General features: G+C 38.2%; 1 pseudogene; it reads left to right on the forward strand.

Moving 5' to 3' along the window:
• The first annotated feature begins 581 nt into the window (after positions 1–581).
• Positions 582–7,244, forward strand: LOC140628432 (NADH dehydrogenase [ubiquinone] 1 alpha subcomplex subunit 1 pseudogene; annotated as a pseudogene).
• The last annotated feature ends 1,659 nt before the right edge of the window (positions 7,245–8,903 follow it).

Genomic DNA, 8,903 nt, shown 5'->3' on the forward strand with positions numbered 1-8,903 from the left:
AAGGAACTTCTCTAAGATCAGAAAGCTAGTAAGTGGCAGACCTAGGACTCAAACTCAGGCAGTCTGTGTCCAAAACCCATACTTTCTCCACCATTACACTACCCCAAGTTCACTTAAGGACATAAAATGCTGCAGAAATGCGCCATAAAAACCCAATTCAAAAAAAAAAAAAAAAAGTGTATGTTTGGAGCCACATAGGAAGTATCAAGAAAAGTATCTAATCATCACCGAGTAGGCACTGTGCTTTGCACCGGGCACAATTCACTGTCTTAAACACATATACCCATATAATCCTCACAACAGCCAATTTGATGAAGTAGACACAACTATCATTCTCACTTGACAGGTGAGGAAACTGAGTCACAGAGGGGTTAAGTAACTTGTCCAAGGTCACCCTGCTCACACGAGGAAGGGTGACCTGGAATTCAAATCCAGTCAGTTAGGTTCAGAGATGAAAACAAGTAGAAACTTGGGAGAAATCACAGAAGGCTTCACAGAAATAGTAGGATTGGAGTTAAATCTTAAAAAACAGTAGGGTTTAGGGAAGTTAGGAAGAAGACACTCCATTTAGAAACACTTGCATGAGCAGCAGCGGCGGCGGCGGCCACGACGGCAGTGGAGACGGCAGCGTCAGACTCCCAGAGCAGGGCAGGACAGGGTAAGGAAGCAGCAAAGCATCTCCCTCACCATTCCCCACGCTCTCAACAAGTTGGACAGGCCTTTAAAGGGCACAAAAACAGGAGAAACCAAAAGTAAACTGTATAGAGCTACAGGTTTAGAGACGGATCACAAGACCTGCTGTCTGTCAAAGAACTATTATTTGTTTGGCTTCAATTCCTGTGTCCCTGGGGCTGGTCAGCACAGCTTCACGCTCCAAGATAGAACCCCTAGTCCCTGCTTACTTCCTTTTGTTTTTGCTGTTATTTCCCTACTTCCTACTGAATAGCTCAAATACAATGCAACAACTCAAAAAGCAACCCCATAACTGAAAGGGGCAAACAGGAGATGATATGAAAAGAACATAAAAAAAGAAAGAATTATAATATGCTAAAACTACGAAAAATGGGCAGTCGGTAAGTAGCTGCAACAAGCCAGGAGATCACTTCACAGATTGAATTCAGAATTCTGTAGCCATGGCAACCCACTCGCTGTCCTTGTGTTGCCCTTGGTAAAGTACCCCCAACCCTGCCTTCAGGAACCTCAACCTCTAGATGTTTTCTTTCTCTAGCTCAAGGAACTCCACTAAATAAGAAAGTCTCCCAGGGAATGAACCATCCAAAGGAATTCAATAGCATCCCACTCCCCCCAGCACATGTGTGAATCACATTCTGGGTCAACATTCAAATGCCTTGAAGTTTCGGCCCAAAAGATGGTGCAGTTGTAGGCTCTGATGCAAGGATGGAAGATCATCTTCAGAGTTAGTTCATACCAGGTGAGGTCGTAACTGGATGAGCATAAGCCCCACTTAAAATGCCTTTCTTAACATTTCAAGTTTAAAGGTACAAAACATCTAGGTCATTTCAAATACATTATGTACATGTAGAGGAATACCTGAAAAGTGCGTGCACACTTACGTGTATGAACAGAAAAGGGGAAAAAAAACAAGCACATCATAGTTACACTCTAAATAAATATTTACTGAGCACCTCCTAGAACTAGCAGAGCAGAATTCCTCTCACCTCCCCTACCTTCATTCTTATCGACATCGATAGTGGTTGTTGGTAATTTTAGCAAAATAACAAGCAAGCGATATTAATGAGAAAAACATCTGTCATACAGAAGCACCATTCAGAAGTAACTGTAAGATTTAAGCCGGTTCCCAAAGAAGACTAAGTAATCAACTGTTCAGAGAAGTTAAGTTATCCTTAGTCCTCTTTAAAAAACAAAAAGTCTCAAATCAAAGTCCAAGGCATTGATCCCTAGAGAGAGAGAGAGAGCCAGAACACTGGGGAAGAGCAAAAGCAATGAAATTGGAAGCTAGAGGGTCATTAGGGGAAGAATGGACTACTGGAGCACTCATTTCACTTAGAACTGATAAGTTGGACAACTGGAAAAAGTACAAAACTAGTTTTTGCACCATCCTAAAGATTCAATACCTGTTCCTAATTGGCAACTCACAAGATTGTGTTCTTTCTGGTGAGCTTCATCTTGAAGCCCTTCCAGACAATTTAAGACATAAATGGCAGGATTCGCAGAGGCCAGATGCAGGCGATGCACCACTGAACAAGAACAATAAACACAGTCCCTAAATTCCCAAAAGTGTAGAGTCTATTTGCCAGAGAAAACAAATAAGAATGTTCAAAACTGAGGTTCCTGGGTGACTCAATTGGTTAAGTGTCAGCCTTCAGCTCAGGTCAGAATCTCAGAGTCCTGGGATCAAGGCCCATGTCGGGCTCCCTGCTGCTGGAGAGCCTGCTTCTCCCTCTCCTCCTCACTCGTGCTCTCTTCTCTCACTCTCTCTCAAATAAAAAAAAAAAAAAGAATGTTCAAAAAAAAAAAAAAGAATGTTCAAAACTTTAGGGTAAGTGGTATAATCAGGAAAGCACTAAAGGCTGTGAGAGCCACATAGGGGGATAGAGGAGGGGTAAAGATGAGATTTTCCAGGAGGAAATGACATCCAGACTAAAACTTTAAAAATGAGTAGAGGTTAGGAAGAAATATTCCTTCAAGAAGAAATTGAAGAACTAAATTATTTTATAGAATGGTTTTAATATATGAACTTAATGTAAGTAAGAATAGAACTGCTTACTCGGTAAATAAAAAGAAACTGAAAAAAAATAAAACAATATTCTCTAAATAATACAAGAATCAATACTGATGAAAACCCAGTAAGAACTATATGGTACAGGGGACTTTAAAAAGGTATTTAAAAATGGAAATGAACAGCGTTTAACGGCATTCAGAATGACACTATGGATATAAAAGAAGTAGACAAAGGAGATCCAATGCAAAAATTGAGACAAATAATACAGCAAAACACGAATTAAAAAATATTTAGGGGCAGCCCGGGGGGCTCAGCGGTTTGGCGCCACCTTCAGCCCAGGGCCTGATCCTGGAGACCCGGGAGGGAGTCCCACATCGGGCTCCCTGCATAGAGCCTGCTTCTCCATCTGCCTGTGTCTGTGCCTCTCTCTGTGTGTGTCTGTCATGGATAAATAAATAAAATCTTTAAAAAAAAAAATATTTAAACCTTCCCAGAAATAAACAACAAAAGAAACCAAATGAATAGCATTTTTAAAAAACCATGTAACAACTCCAGAAAGGTTGATACAGAACAATTAACACTAAAACATAACTTTATAAAATGATTAATTTTAAGAGTAAAGAATCTTTGGACATTCAGAAGAAAACATAAAGTCATCATTAAGAGAAATTTTCAGGCTGGCCACAAAGCTCTCCAGTGTAACATTCAATACTAGAAAAAAGTGAGGCAACGTCTGTCCAAGTATCTTCAGAAAAAAAAAAAAATTTAAGCCATATCCTGCTACGTAGTCTTTCCTGAAGAGAAGCAACAAATGTTTTGTTTCATACCAGAACTTCGCAGATACCACTCCAATGAGCACATCTTGAAAACCCTACTGGAGGACAAATGTCAGCCTACTCAAGAGATGGATGGAGAATCTCTGACAAGAGGATGAACACTAAGCACAGAAACCATCTAATACTTAAAATAACCCTGGAAATTATGGTTACAGAATAAGATATAAATCTTATAAATAAAAATGTGTAACTAAAAACTATATAAAATTATGTGTAAAAGTATATAACTAAGAAAAAAATAAAGATAGGTAGGGAGATAGAAGGCCGGACTTAGGGACACCTGGGTGGCCCAGTAGGTTGAGTGTCTGACTCTTGATTTTGGCTCAGGTCATTATCTCAGGGTCTTGAGAATGAGCCCCTCTTGGAGCTCCGAGCTCAGGGAGGAGTCTGCTCAAGATTCTCTCTCTCTCTCTCTCCCTCTCCCTCTCCCCTTCTCCCTGCTCACATGCTCATGCTGCTCTCGTTCTCTCTCAAATAAGCAAATCATTTTTAAAAAGGCAGGGGTTACTTAATACACGTGTATTGATTTCTTCATATTTTAGAGCTGGGGATCAAAGGATATCATTTAAGGCAGATAAATCAAGTCAGATCTATAAGCATATTTAAAAGTATAAACATAAACAAATAAACTAAGAAAATAATATGAACAACTCAATGGGGAATGAAGGAAAAGGAGGTAGCAGTAACATAAAGCAGATTTATTTTGCCTTCGCTTATGCAGAGTCAACAGACATCATTTTTTTTTAAACCGAGGATTAAGAGTAAGTATAGTTACAAAAGTAAACACGAACAAGAACTAGAAGGAGAATAAAAACGATTCAAACTATTGGCAAGAATAATATTTCTCAGGGCACCTGGGTGGCTCAGTGGTTGAGCATCTGCCTTTGGCTCAGGGCGTGATCCCGGGGTCCTGGGATCGAGTCCTGCATCGGGTTCCCTGCGAGGAGCCTGCTCCTCCCCTTGCCTGTGTCTCTGCCTCTCTCTGTGTGTCTCTCATGAATAAATAATTTTTTTTAAAAAAAGTGAATAATATTTCTCTCTCCCTCCGTCCCTCTACACACACACACACACACACACACACACACACACACACACACACTAAAGCCTTATACAAACTCTATGAGGAGTTAATGCAAGGATCAATTTTATGTAGTTCTTCCTTATCTCCATAGCCATGGCAATGATCTTTGGTCAAATTCTGAGAAGTAAACTATACGAATGTTCCCATACTTACTGATTAGGAATGTTATATTCTATAATCCCAAGGCAACGGGTCATGACAAACTGGGCTTTCAATATGTTTAAAGTAAACATAAAGATACATAAAGATAAAGTACACTTGCTACCTGGTTTCGGGTCCACACTATGTCTGGAAATGTGACAATTATAGGTCCACAACAACAAAAAGAACAAATGAGACTGAATCTTCAGTAATCATTGATTACAAAAAGAACAGAAATAGACTCTAATAATAATAAGCTAATAATTACAAATTTTCTCAGTAGCATCACTAGTATTACATTTGGCCCTACCAGAATATGTAGTCTTCAGAATCATTTTAAAAACTACTGAGGCTTTTCAACAATTCTATTACGGTTAGATAATTTACATACAACCATAAAGAAAAAAATTAGTTTTATTTTTCCAGTTTTATTGAGATATAACTGACATATAACATTGCATAAGTTTCAAGTGTGCAACATGATTTCATATATGTAAATACTGCAAAATAATTGTCATAGGTAACTTAACATCCATCATTTCCTACAGTTAAAAAAATTTTTCTTATGTTGAGAATTTTTACGGTCTAGTCTCTTAGCACTGTATTGTTAATCATAGTCACCATGATGTATATCACATTCCCAGGACTTCTATATTGTATTACTGGAAGATTATACCTTTTGACGAATTCCCAATTCCCCACCCCTTAACCCCGCCTCTGACAACCATTAATTTGTTCTTGATTTCTGAGTTTGTTCATTTAAGATTCCACATATAAGTGAGATAATACAATATTTGTCTTTGTCAGACTTAGTATAAAGCCTTTTTCTAAAAAAATAAAGGAAAAAAGCTTTCAAGGTCCATCCATGTTGTCACAAATGGGAGGATTTCCTTACTTTTATGGTTGAATAATATTCCATTGTGTAAATATACCATATTTTCATTATCCATTCATCGACTGATGGACATTTAGGTTGTTTCCATGCCTTGGCTATTTTAAATTAACTATGGAACACAGGGGTGCAGACAGATCTTCATAATAGTACTTCCGTTTTCTTAAAATAAATAGCAAGAAGTGAAATGGCTGGATCATATGATTTTTTAGTTTTTGAGCAAGCTCCATGCTGCTTTTCCTGTAATAATGAAAAATCCTAACTTTACCTATATCAAATCTTTTCTTCTAGTTTAGGGTAGGCACTTATAATGTAGGAATTCCATTTGCTAGTCTTTTCTCACCCTGATCATGCTCCCCAACTCCCTTATTTTAGATGCTCCAGGCCAAAGAAGTTGGGGAATCAAGGGATAGAATAATTCTTACTGGACTCAGCGTTTTCGGGGTCTGGGTCTGGGGACAGGCAATAGCTAAAGCAGACAGGGTTTCCTAAGTTGTTTCAAAGGGCAATCTCTTCTGTTTTTCTTCTGCACCAACAGGTGCAGATCCCATGCCTCTAAAGCCAGAAGTTTAGTTAATTGGAACTCTTCCCACAACCCTTGGGCATCCTGCAGTGGACATTCTGCATATTTCTACTTAGGTTTCCACACCTCTCTACTGTACAAGATCCAAGATGATACCATGGCAACTCTCCCTTGTGATGGCTCACATTCATCTGCAATGCTTTCTCTAACAATTTTTGGAAGTATAGATCAATGTGGAAACCAAGACACAGGAGGAGGGAATTTATTTTGCATTGTATATAAACATTGCCTTTTGCCTTTTGTATTGAGTTTATGTGATATCTATTTTTAAATAAATAAGTAAATAAATTAAGTCTACTTTAAAAACCAAGCTGGAGCACCTGGGTGGCTCAGTCAGTTAAGTATCTGCCTCCAGCTCAGGTCATGATCCCAGGATTTTGGGATCGAGCCCCATGTTGGGCTCCATGCTCAGTGGGGAGTCTGCTTCTCCCTCTGGCTCTCTGGCTCATGCTTGTTTTCTCTCTCTCCTTCTCTCTCTAAAAAATAAATAAAATCTTGAATGAGAAAAAGAAAAAGAAAGAATGGCAACATTGAGATGAAGAAGATGTGGAATGACTAAAACTTAAATGTTATGTTATACTGCTTTGGAATACAGTGTAGAAGTTTTGTAAAATATTAAATGTCTACCATATAACACATCTATTCCACTCCCAGGTATTTACCCAAGAAGAGTTAAAACTTACACCCAAAGACTTGTGCATGAATGATCATAACACCTTTAGCCAGAATACTTCAAAACCATAAACATCTCAACCTTTAGGGAGCCAGGAAGGAAGGGTTTGGCCCTGGTAAATACAGTGTAATATGGTTCGAGATTCTTCCCAGGATCGACATCATGGCTGTCTGCTTGGTCATCCCTGGCATAGCCAGGACGCATATCCACAGGTTCAGTAAAGCGGACAAGTAAAAAGGGTTGCCCAATATTCATATCAGCGTAATTTGATGGAAAGGAATAGGCACATCTCTGGAGTTAATATGAGTCTAAAGGTTTGGAGAATATCGATTAAGGAAGCACTTTCCTGATTAATGAAAAATAACTTGGTTATATTCATCTACCCTTTCTAGGTTATGCAGTGTTTTAATTTAGTACGTAATAAAAACAAAACAAGACAAAAAACTAAAAATATCCCAAAGGTAGAAAAACAGGTAAAGGGAAAAATAAAATGTTCCACAGCCATTTAATTAAATAATATTCAGCGATACAATGAAGTAAGTACTGATATGTGCAACACGAATGAATCTCAAATTCATCATGCTGAGTAAAGGAAGTCTGATTTTTGTTCTCAGTTTTCTGAGAACATATCTTAAGATTAGATTCACTTAAGACCCAAAAACAGCAAACTAACCAGCAATGATAAAAAGGTAACCAATGGTTACCGGGAGACAAGGGTAAAGGAAGAGATAAATTGCAAAGAGGCAGAAGGAAACTCTGTGGGGTTTTAGGAACATTACACACCCAGAATTAACAGGTACATGAACAGGTCAAAACTGATCACACTGGAGAAATTAAATATGTGCAGTTCATTCTTTATAAATTACAGCTCAATAAATATTTTGTTGAGTAAAAGGCACAAAATTCTCTTTGGGGGAAAAAATCTATTGGATAACTTACATTTTAAGAGAAATTTACTATTTATCAAATACATATATATATATTTATTTGAGAGAGAGGGAGGGAGAGAGAGAATCCCAAGCAGACCCCATGCTGTGCGCAGAGCCTTGACTTGGGGCTGGATCCACCACCCTGACTGAGATCATGACCTGAGCAGAAAGCAAGAGTCCAACATTTAACTGAGCGACCAAGGTGTCCCTATAAAATATACTTTAACATACGGTCATAGACTCTACCTTGCCAAGTTGAAAAAATGAATTGAGTAGGTTTTGCCTCACTTTTTTTTAATATGAAAAATTTAAGGCTTGGGGAAGTAAGAGATCTTCCCACTATACATATAAACCAAGTGGCTGAGATGTGGTTTGAATTCAGTTCACTGTTCTTTCCATTTCACAATGCTCCCTAATGAAGTAGGTCTTTATTAAGCAATGGATGAAAAGATTCTACTTCCCAACACAATTCTAATTAGTACCTGTACAAATTTTACCTACATCACAATGTGGGAAAATCCTTATCTACATTACTAGGATCCCAGGTCTGTCTACTTAGTTGAAACATGCTCTTCTTGATTTCCAGTGTTCTAAAATGTCAAAACTGGCAATAATACATATATATTCTGCAAATCTTTAATTATCGATAATATATACTCTCCTGATCAACTTATTCTCCTACATATATCAAAAAGCAAATTGTAGGGATCCCTGGGTGGCGCAGCGGTTTGGCGCCTGCCTTTGGCCCAGGGCGCGATCCTGGGGACCCGGGATCGAATCCCATATCAGGCTCCCGGTGCATGGAGCCTGCTTCTCCCTCTGCCTGTGTCTCTGCCTCTCTCTCTCTCTGTGACTATCATAAGTAAATAAATAAAAATTTAAAAAAAAAAAAAAAAAGCAAATTGTAGAACAGTGCACATTATAAAATATTATTTTTGTAAATAAAGTATGTGAAAAAAATTTAAAAGCCACCCAAGTGTCCATTCATGGGTAAACAGAAAAACAAAATGTGGTATGTACTACATACAATGGAATATTATTCAGCCTTAAAAAGTAAAGAAATC

The sequence above is a fragment of the Canis lupus genome, chromosome X (genome assembly GCF_048164855.1).
Source record: "Canis lupus baileyi chromosome X, mCanLup2.hap1, whole genome shotgun sequence".
Lineage (NCBI taxonomy): Eukaryota > Metazoa > Chordata > Mammalia > Carnivora > Canidae > Canis > Canis lupus.